Raw genomic sequence first — 12252 nt, 5'->3', positions numbered from 1 at the left:
GTCAGTTGGTCTTTCTTTGTGGAGTTAGCATGTTCTCCCCGTGTTGGCGTGGGTTTTCTCCGGGTGCTCCGGTTTTCCCCACAGTCCAAACATATATGCTATAGGGGAATTGATTAACTAAATTGGCCGTATTCTATGAGTGTGAATGAGTGTGTATAGGTGTTTCCCAGTATTGGGTTACAGCTGGAAGGGCATCTGCTGTGTAAAACATATGCTTGATAAATTGGTGGTTCATTCCACTGTGGGGACCTCTTATAAAAAAAGAGATTAAGCCTAAAGAATACGAATGAATGAAGTATGTGCATTATAATAAAAGTTAAGTAAACTTTACAGTTCCATGGTGCAAGAGGATTGCACTTGTTTTAACTAAAGTAACTGATTGCTTTTTACATTTTTTTCTTTTTAGCATTTTTAACCATTACATATTTAATTATTTTGTTTTTTTGGGGGGGAGTCTTGCAAACTTCATCTTTTAATATTTGAAGTTTTTGTTTTTTAAAAGTCTCCATTTATTGATTTGTTTGTTCATTCATTTCGTAAAATACCTATTAAAATATTAATGATATTTACAAAGTGCCACAATCCTGTGTGTAGCAGGGCCAGATTAAGAACACTTTGGGCCCTGCGGCTATAGCAAATCCAAGGGCCCTCCTTTTATTTATTTTTACCTCACAAAAGTATGTAGTTGAAGTCAGAATTATTCCCCCGTTTTAATTTTTTTTCTTTTTTAAATATTTCCCAAATGATGTTTAACACAGCACGGAAATTTTCACAGGATGTCTGATAATATTTTTTTCTTCTGAAGAAAGTCTTTTTTGTTTTATTTAGGCTAGAATAAAAGCAGTTTTAAATAAAAAAACATTTTAAAGTCAAAATTATTAGCCCCTTTAAGCTACAGTATATATTTTTTCGATAGTCCACAGATCAAACCATCATCATACAATAACTTGCCTAATTACTTGCCTAATTACCTGCCTAGTTAACCTAGTTAAGTCTTTAAATTTCACTTTAAGCTGTATAGAAGTGTCTTGAAAAATATCTAGTAAAATATTATTTACTGTCATCATGGCAAAGATAAAATAATTCAGTTATTAGAAATGAGTTATTAAAATTATTATGTTTAGAAATGTGTTGCAAAAAAATCTGCTCTCCGTTAAATTAGGGAAAAAAGTAAACAGGGGGCTAATAATAAAGACTTCAACAGTATATATATATATATGTTGTATATAATATGTTGTTATTATTATTGTTATTATTATTAATAAATTACTAGTTAATATTATTATCTTTATTATTATTATTAATTTTATTAATAATATTATACATTTTTCACCATTTGATTTATATTTGATTAATATATATTTTTTTCTGTTTCATTACAATAGGCCTGCAAGTATACAAAATTAAGTAATGACAATATGAACTTTAAAGTACAAACAAGCTGCAAAAATCAGCAAAACAAAAATCAGAATCAGAAAGAGCTTTATTGCCAGGTATGTTAGCACATACGAGGAATTTCTTTTCATGACAGACCTTCTAAAGTGCAACAGAATTACAGAAACAGGACAATAAACGGATAATAAAAAGCAGTAAGTAGTGAATGCAAATATACAAATTGACAAGTGTATGTAGAGGTATATTTCTATATACAACGTTATATGTGCAGCTGTTATGTGCAAATTGGCATGTAAAGTGTGTTGTTAAATAAGTGTATATGTGTATAAATGTGTATGGCAAGTAGTGATGTTGGTTCCACAATTATTATCATCAAGTGTTCATGAGATGGATTGCCTGAGGGAAGAAACTGTTTCTGTGTCGGGCTGTTCTGGTGAGCAGTGCTCTGTAGCGTTGACCAAAAGGTAAAAGTTCAAAGAGGCAGTGTGCTGGGTGTGAGGGGTCCAGAGTGATTTTGGCAGCCCTGGATAAGTACAGTTCTTGGAGAGTAGGGAGGGTTGTACCAGTGATTTGCTCAGCAGTCCGAGCTATTCGACGTAGTCTTTGGAGGTCGCATTTGGTAGCTGAGCTAAACCAGACAGTTATTTATGTGCAGATGACTGATTCAATGATGGAGGTGTAGAACTGTTTCAGCAGCTCCTTTGGGAGGTTGAACTTCCTCAGCTGATGAAGAAAGTACAGCCTCTGTTGAGCTTTTTGACAATGGAGTCAGTTTGAGTGTCCAACTTCAGGTCCTGAGAGATGGTGGTGCCCAGGAACCTGAATGACTCCACTGCTGCCACAATGCTGTCCATGATGCTCAGTGGGGGAAGAGCAAGGGGGTTTCTCCAGAGGTCCACTATCATCTCCACTGTTTTGAGTGTGTTGAGCTCCTGGTTGTTGTGACTGCACCAGACAGCCAGCTCCTTAACCTCCTGTCTGAATGAGGCCGATAAGTGTGGTGTTGTCTGCAAACTTTAGAAGCTTGACAGAGGAGTCCTTTAAAGTGCAGTCATTTGTATACAGGTAGAAGAGCAGTGGTGAGAGGACACACCCCTGGGGGGCGCTAGTGCTGATTGTGGAAACTGGATGAGAATTTTCCCAGCTTCACCAGCTGCTGCCTGTCCAATAGGAAGCTGTTGATCCACTGACAGACAGAGGTGGGCACAGAGAGCTGAGTTAATTTGGGCAGGAGAAGTTTTGGGAAGATAGTGTTAAAAACCAAGCTGAAGTCAACAAACAAGATCCTCACATAGGTCCCTGGTCCGTCTAGGTTTTGCAGAACATAATGCAGTCCCATATTGACTGCATCATACACAGACCTGTTTGCTCTGTAGGCAAACTGAAGAGAGTTCAGTGAGGGTTCAGTGATGTCCTTCAGGTGAGTCAGCACCAGTTTTTCAAAAGACTTCATGACCACAGATGTCAGCACCACCAGTCTGTAGTCATTTAGTCCTGTAAGTTTGGGTTTCTTTGGGATAGGGATGATGGTGGAGCGTTTGAGGCAGGAGGGCACTTCACACAGCTCCAGTGATCTGTTGAAGATCAGGGTGAAGATAGGGGCCAGTTGGTCAGCACAGGATTTTAAACAGGCTGGTGTTATAAAATCTGGGCCTGGTGCTTTTTTCCTCCAAGCGGGTGGTGGTGGAGGTGTTAATGGTGGCGTGAAGAGCAGTTCAGAGTGGGTGTGAGGGGTTTTCTCAAACCGGCAGTAAAACTCATTCAGGTCGTTTGCAAGTCGTTTGTTGTCTACAGTGCTGGGGGATGGTGTCTTGTAGTTTGTGATGTTTTTCAAACTTCTCCACATGGATGCTGAGTCGCTGGAAGAGAACTGACTCCTTAGTTTCTCAGAATAGTTCCTTTTTGCGACTCTGATCTCCTTTTCCAGTGTGTTTTTGGCCTGCTTATACAAGGCCCTCTCCCCATTCCTGTAAACAACCTCCTTGACCTGAGCTGTAGCTGTCTGAGTTTTACAGTGAACCATGGTTTGTCATTGTTGTATGTGAGTTGAGTCCTGGTAGGAATGCACATGTCTTCACAGAAACTGATATAAGATGTTACAGTCTCTGTGAGCTCATCCAGATCATTTGCAGCAGCTTCAAAAACACTCCAGTCAGTGAGGACGAAACAGGCTTGTAGATCCCGCTCTGTTTCGTTAGTCAATCTTTTCACAGATCTTAATACAGGTTTGGCTGTTTTCAGTTTCTGCATGTAGGTATTGTAAAAAAAATATTTGCAATACTTCCTAAGTTTGTGCTTTATAATAAATACTTTAAATAGAGGTTTACCTTTAAAAATTTTCTTTAGAACTTTAGCTGACCATAAATCCCTAATGATATATCTTTAATGTCTATGCTTCAAATATCCAAAATAGCTTATTGTGGTCTTCTTAGTTACAGAAGGCTAGCATCCTTATTTCATTTTATTTATTTATTTACTTATTTTTTTGCATCAGATATATTGTCTGATGAAAGTCAGCAGCAATATTTCATTGCTCCATATTATTACTGTCATTTTCATAAAAGGGGCAAAGTAAACATTCATAAAAAAGTTTGCTTTCTAACTGGTTCAGTTAGACTTACTGTAAAGCATAACTGAGTGTATTAACTTGAGATAGATACCATAGATAAATATTTTGATAACTGCTTGTGTGGGCTATTTGATTTGTTTGCACACTCTCTCGCTTATATAGTGTGATGAAAGGATTTTGCAGGCGCACGCCAGTTTGAGTTTAGCTTTAACCGATGCGCGGCCGAGACAGCGCTTCAGTTATGAGTCCATTCAGCATGTTTCTGCCTATCCCAGCTTCTCTTGTATTACATGTACAAGTGTGGTATCAATGATGAAGACTGTTTGAATTTTATTATTTTGTTCTATGACAAGCTTTGTTAGCCTACCTTTGACTGGACAGTTCTCGCGGTAGTCCTGGGAAAATTGTGACTGTCCTGGGAAAATTGGGACATCTGATCACCCTAATGGGTGACTAAAACAGGGCTATTTAATATTCTGATTGAGCTACAGTCCCACTGAGCCACAGTTTAGCACCAACTTCACCGTATTTGTACAGCAGCGAACCGAAAGGAATACTTCACATTATCAATGAGAGAAAGCATAATGTAAAGAGGCATTTCCCGCGTCATAGCGCAAATTAATTCTTCAGACACCTAGCCCTTACGTTAATCCAGCCCTGAGTGCAAGCATTGGAAAGATCCAAATGCATCTTTCAACTATTTGTTAAAGGAGACCTATTATGCCTATTATCTTTTCAAAAGATGTGAAATAAGTCTTTGATGTCCCTAGAGTGTGTGTGTGACATCTCATCTTAAAATACCCTAAAAATAATTGTTGGAATCTGGCTTTGATCCAAATTGTGCCGTTTTGGTGACTTTCAAAGATTTTTTTTCTTTTGAGATTTTCAAAAGAGGGTGGAGCTACAAATGCCTGTGTGTCAGCATAGTAGCAGAATTAAAACATGGCTAACGTACAGTGTTGCCAGATTTGGCGGTTTTGAATTTGATTGTGTGGGTAAAAAATGGCATAGGCGGGTTGACAAAATTTGGGTGGTTTTGAAACATAAATTTTATATACAACTTATTTTAACATAGAGGTGAGGTTCTCAAGGTGAATGCGTAACTTGGCTCTAAGGGTTAAACAACAAAAAATAAGGTCAAGAATCTTGGTGTGACTCTGGAGTCAGATCTGAGTTTCAGTAGTCAGTTCAAAGGAGTAAGTAAATCAGCATACTATCATCTCAAAAACATTGCAAGATTTAGATGCTTTGTTTCCAGTGAAGACTTAGAGAAACTTGTTCATGCTTTTATCAGCAGCAGTATGGATTACTGTAATGGACTCCTCACTGGCCTACCCAAAAAGACAGTCAGACAGTTACAGCTCATCCAGAACGCTGCGGCCACGAATTCTGACCAGAACCAGGAAATCAGAGCACATCACACCTGTCCCCGAGTCTTTACAGTGGCACCCAGTTACATTCAGAATAGATTTTAAAGTATTATTTCTGGTCTATAAATCACTAAATGGCCCAGGACCTCAATGTATTACAGATATGCTAACTGAATACAAACCTAATAGATCACTCAGATCTTTAGGATCATATAAACTAGAAATTCCAAGAGTTCAGTCAAATCAGGGTGAATCAGCCTTCAGCTATTATGCCCCTCGCTGCTGGAATCAGTTTCCAGAAATGATCAGATACATTCAAATCAAGACTGAAAACACATCTGTCTAGCTGTGCCTCTACCAAATGAGCACTGTGCTACGTCCGACAGATTGCACTATTATGTCTTTCTTTTCTTTTTCATTCTTTTATAACCTATTTCAACACATTTTAATCTATTTTAATCATTTTTATTATTTGTTTTTATTTTCTTATACTTGTCTCTTTTATTCCTGTTTATGTAAAGCACTTTAAATTGCCACTTTGTATGAAATGTGCTATATAAAAAAAGTTGCCTTGCCTAAACAAAAAATAACTGTGTGCTCCTACTCCATTCAGTTAGCAGTGACTAGTGCATAGCACAAAACCTTATCCTGTTTACAATTAGTTCAAAATGCTGCTGCAAGGCTTTTAACAGGTACCAAGAAACATGACCACATTACACCAGTTTTACACTGTTTGCACTGGTTGCCTGTGCACTATCGAGTCACTTGTAAAATTCTTCTCTAGTTTTTTAAATCTCTAAATGGCTGGCACCTTCTTATCTGTCAGACATGTTGATTGAGAATCAGCCTGGGATTGTTGTCCCAAACAACAAAATAACTTGTGGCTGAACTATCATAGTACAATGCATCGTTTGTGAAAAGAACGATGTAGTGACAAGTGTTTCCCAAAACCCATAGATTCTCTTGTCGCAGATTCATCGTTTGAACCACGTTAGTTATAACGTAAAACTCCCTTAATGATGGTCTAAATGGGGTGGAGTAACTACTTCTTTAGAGAAGAACCCCATAATTTCTTTGTGCAAATTATATTGTTTTATACACACCACGCATTAAAAAGAAAATCCAATATTAGTTTTGGTAAAAACATGCACTCGTTTTCCATATTAATTAAAATATATGTAAATGACACATATAGGGCCTATGTTTCCTTTACAAATATTATTGAGAACATTACATATTCTATTCTAAAACATAAAATCCCTTACAAAAGCAAACACGTATTCTAATCCCATACATAAATCATATAAATAAATAAATAATGAGGCTATTTCTTAAGAAATTAAATTTTATATTTATTATTTATTAGGAAATTAAAAAATCCTACTTTATTTATAATATTGATTATTATTATTATTGTTGTTGTTATTATTAATATTATTATTAAGTAGGATATTGTTTATCTATTTTTTTATTTTTTGAAATGTCTACTTTTACAATTTGACACATGCAAGCCTGCAGAAATATTCTAACCAACAGGCCCATGTCATATACAGCACAGATGCTTAATAAATAACCTACTATAAATTAAATCCATTACTGTATGCTATGTTTTTTTGTTTTCACAAACTTTGGAGACAACATAAATTCCTTTTAAATAATTGGTCACTTATAGCTTTCGTCATGAGCCAGTTTGAGAATGTTCGTTGGAATGACAAATTTGGGAAATGCCAAATCAACAAACTATGTTTGTAAAAGGGAACTTGCAACCTGAGTTGGCTGACGGTGGTTTTTGGATACACACTCCTGGTCAGTCTCTTAGGTCATCTACCAGAGATTGTTATGTATCCCTAAGTCGATGCTGAAATGCAGAGGTCTATGTGCCTTCGCAGTAGCTGGTCCTAGGTTGTGGAATGCTCTGTCCCTCTGTATTAGATCTGTTTTATCTCTGTCTGTTTTTTAATCTAAGTTGAAAACTTACCTTTTTGATTTTGCAATTTATCAGTGAAAATTGTCCGTTTTAGCTATAATTTTTATTCATTCATTTTCTTTTTGGCTTAGTCCCTTTATTAAACTACAACGGAATGAACCACCAACTTCACCAGCATATGTTTTACGCAGCTGATGCCATTAATCGCAACCCATCCCTGGGAAACAACCATAAACACTCATTCACACACATACACTATGGACAATTTAGCCTACCTAATTCAGTGTGGGGGAAACTGGAGCACCTGGAGGAAACCCACGCCAACACGGGGAGAACATGCAAACTCCACACAGAAACGCCAACTGACCCAGCCAAGGCTCGAACCAGCAACCTTCTTGCTGTGAAGCTATAATTTCATAATTTTATATTTTTTCTCTGTTGTGATTTGTATTGTGCAGCACATTGGTCAACCTCTGGTTGTGTTTAATAGTGCCAAAAAAAAAATATTGACATTGATAAACCACTTGGGCCCACCTGCTAGAGGAGGTGAAGGAAAGTTGTTTCAAAATCCTGTGATCAAGACTCCCGAACAAATCTGACTCCTCTTGACATGCATGCGCATCACGCAGTGCCTGCAGTTAAACTTATAGTGGTTTATCATGACACTTTTATCAATCAGTTTTTTCCACAATTTACATCAAGAACAAACATAGAAGTCTAATTGACAAGCAGCACCTAATTATGTTCAAAAGAATTTAAAATGCAAAATGGGATGAATTTATACCCCATTTTGAAAGTAAAACATACTCTAATATATAGTGTAATCTACACAACATTAAGTTGTGGTTCTGTGACTGCTGGTGTTGGTTTCTATATGATTAAAAATTATGACAGTAACTAGGTTAATTTCGATTTCAATAAATTTAAATTAAAGTAAATATTAATCAAATTTTTAGGCTGGAAAAAGTTAACTACATCTGGCAACACTGCTAATGTAATTTGTGTGAAAAAGTGAAAATAAGGAAACTAAAATAAAACTTTATTACACATACATCATACTGGTCACACATCCCAACAAGGACCTGAAATATTATTTTATTTCTTCATTTCATCAATAAAAAACACCCACAAACGCACCTAATAATCTAGTGTAATTCTATACACAGAACATCCACTTTCTTAACGTACTTTAATGCATTTTTAGAAACAGTGTGAAGAATTGAGCAGCAGAAGTGAATAACAGAGCTCAACTGTTGGAGAGGGGGACATTTCATTGTCTTGACTGCATCTACCAATGGCCTGCTGGGATAGTATTGTCTGGCTCAGAAACACAGTCGAAACACAGACACTTTCAGTTCCTCCACAGCTTGATTCACAGACTTTCACCAAAAAATAGGGATCTAAATAGGAGAAATAAATGAATGACTTAAGAAGATACAGACTAAAACCAAGTCTGTTGTAGTAAGATAAATACACTTTCAAAGATTTTTTTAAATAATAATAAAGAAAATAATGTCTTAAAGGGGACCTATAATGTTTCTTTTTACATGATGTAAAGTAAGGCCCAATCCCATTTCTACCCCTTAGCCCTTCCCATGACCCCTACCCCTCGTGTGTCCCAATTCTCTTTAGCTTGAAGGCGTAGGGCTAAGGGGAAGGGCTAAGGGCTTTGAAATGAAGATCTTTGAGGACCACATTTGAAACAATGGGGTAAGAAAATTTCCCAGAATACACCATCTACAACAGCAGCATGGCTGCCCATGGAAGTCAGGAGATGCACAAGTTAGTATTTTTTGTCATTATTATGAATTTTTACAACAAACACATGTTTTAATATATTCATAACCGCGTTCATGTTTTACCATCATCCCGTCATGCCACAAATGCTTAAATAAAAACTACATTTCGCTATCTATAATCCCTAATAATAACTCCTGTACAGCAGTCCCACAACACTCGATGACACTCGAATACCCTGTCAGAAAAGTCTAATGGCTGCGAATGACCTTTTTACAGTGTCTGCTATAATGTTGATGTTATTTTTGTTTACATAGATGTATATGACCAGGGTGTAAATTGTTTTTAAATTGTATACTCTTCATATTTTGTGTGAAAAGGTCTTAAACATGGACTTACAAAACCAACATATGTTTGTGGAGATCACAAATTATGTAGCCAGTTGAATGTATGGCTCTACCAACTGACCGCTTATCTCCACCACTTTTCTGCTGTTACCACTTTGTCCAGTGGCTTGCCCTTGTATGTCGGCGAACTTGTGACCAGAAGCAGAGTTGTCTGTGATTATGGGGTTTGAGTACAGCAAAGAATGGTTCAAGAAAGAAAACGTAAAAATCAGCCTGCCGAGGATTGCTTTTGAAAACACTGTTGGTTGAGTTTAGGGAAGGGAGTGGGCGGGTCAATCTGTGCTTTGAAAACACTATTGGTTGGGTTTAGGGATGGATGAGGGTGGGTCAGTCGATCAGTCAGTCGACAGCAGCATCTGCAAAAAAAAAAAACATACCTCCTGACACGTATTTGGCACTCTCTATAAATGTATGTAGGGGTACGTATCCACAGTGAGCCTGGGTTGAACTAAACAGGAGAACTCCTTTTCATTCAAGAGATTTTGTTATATATTCTGTCTTAAAATGAAACAAAGCATTTAAGCTTAAAACAATATTATTGTATAGATGAAATCAAGATGGCACTTACATATTGTCCATTTTTTATTCAATTAAGACTTGATGATAGTTAAAAAAAACTGTACTTGTTTAAAATACCTAAGCTTACTGCAACAGCACATAACAGAATGTATTTTGTCACTAAAACAAATATAAGAGTGACTGAGCATTTTGTTGTAATTGGCAAACTTAAAACAAGTGATTAGATCTAAAATAAAGTATTAAACACACAAGGCTGTTCTTAAACTGTCTCTGATTGTAATTAAGCAAATTTGGCAGGTAAAACACATAACTTTAAGCTTTACTAAGTAAGACAAAAAGGTTAAATAATCTTAAAACAATCACAATAATTTTATTCAGTCTTATCTTGCATATATATCATTATCAAAACCAAATCAATACCATTTTTCTGGCTACAAATAAGCCAAAACTCTTGTCTAAATAAGGAATTTTTGCAGTGCAAGGCTGCATTAAATTAAATAAAATGTTGAGGAACTGTGTCAAAGTGCGTCTATTGTCTGAAATCCAGGAGAGCCTGATGTAAATATCGAGCAGTCGCTGACATCTTCAAAGGTCAGTCCTCAAGGTGATGAAGGAACTGTTTGGACAGGCAGAAAAAGCCTTTCAGTTTCCATTTATCTGATGGTCTGGCTGTGTTTGATGTCGAGATGTACGAGTAGTGGCAGTCGACGCAATCCGATCAGCCCACAGGTGTCTGATAACGTCACTGCAACGCTGCTAAAATATTCTGATCTAAACCTTAAATCTTTTTTTAATCTCAACGATGGGTTTGATCACGGATTTGAAAACACTTTGGAAGTGTTTGGGTGAGATGAAAATAAAATTTTACTGTATCCTTCGTAAGATCCTTTAAGCTATGTGAACGAGGCTTTCTTTTTGAATAAAATCACTCTGTACTCCTATAGAAGTGTTAGTGTTGTTTGCTGTTTTAATTTGTCATTTTAAGTTCTGTGCCAAATGTGGTGTAAAGTTTTTATGATATTTATTTACTCTTTTATTACTATTTATTAGATTAGACACTAGTACTCATTATTAGACTCTAGTACTCATTAGACTTCTAGAACTCATCATTAGACTCTAGTACTCATTATTAGATACTAGTACTCATTATTAGACAGTGATACTCATTATTAGAGACTGGTACTCATTATTAGACACTAGTATTCATTACTAGAAACTTGTACTCATTATAAGACACTAATACTCATTATTAGTTATTAGTCCTCATTATAAGACAATAGTACTCATTATTAGACATTAGTACTCATTATAAGACACTAGTACTCATTGTTAGACACTAGTGCTCATTATTAGACACTAGTACTCATTATAAGACACTAGCACTCATTATAAGACACTAGTACTCATTATTAGTCACTAGTACTCATTATAAGACACTACTATTCATTATTAGACACCAGTACTCATCATTACACACTGGTATTCATTATTAGACTCTAGTACTCATTATTAGATACTAGTACTCATTGTTAGACAGTGTTAATCATTATTAGAGACTGGTACTCATTATTAGACATTAGTACTCATTGTTAGACACTAGTACTCATTATTAGACACTAGTATTCATTACTAGACACTTGCACTCATTATAAGACACTAATACTCATTATTAGTCTTTTAGGGCTTTTTCAGTTTATTCATGACAATTTGCTTTTGTATAATGTTATCATTATTAGCAGTATTATTTATTATATGCATATTTATATTTGTTTTATTAAAAACAAGCTTAGATTTGTCCACCTGTCAGGTTTTAGACCATATGGGGCATAGCATGTGTTTTTGGATATAACTCAGGTTTTTGAACACACTTCGTTATTATTGTTTATTTATTCGTTTGCTGGAAATTAGAACTGAATTTAGAAATAGTTTTGAAACAAATCTTTGCGCTTAACAAACAAAATTAATTATTTATAGGCTAATGGATGTCTGTGCCTACAAGAAGTTTCCCTATCCACGAGAGTGAAAGCGAAAGTAAACAATGAGGAGGCTCATCTCTCATTCTCGTGCTGTAGATGCTCTGTTTAACTGTTTTCTCTCTAGTGAAGAGTTCAGTTTTTACACTTACAAAGTCCATCATGTAAATAGTAAACGGCTATGGCGCGACTCAACTGGCTCTTAAAGGGAATGGAAGATGAGACTCTGATTGGTTTATTCTCAAAACACACCTATAACTCATTAAGAAAATAGGCTCAACCCTTTTAGACCATGCGCCAGGGCGCAAAGCGGATTTTTCCGTCCTTATATTAGCAAAAGTGGATTCTGACACAT

The sequence above is a fragment of the Danio aesculapii genome, chromosome 22 (assembly GCF_903798145.1).
Source record: "Danio aesculapii chromosome 22, fDanAes4.1, whole genome shotgun sequence".
NCBI lineage: Eukaryota > Metazoa > Chordata > Actinopteri > Cypriniformes > Danionidae > Danio > Danio aesculapii.
The sequence above is the reverse complement of the archived record's forward strand: the minus strand, read 5'-3'. Positions refer to the sequence as shown.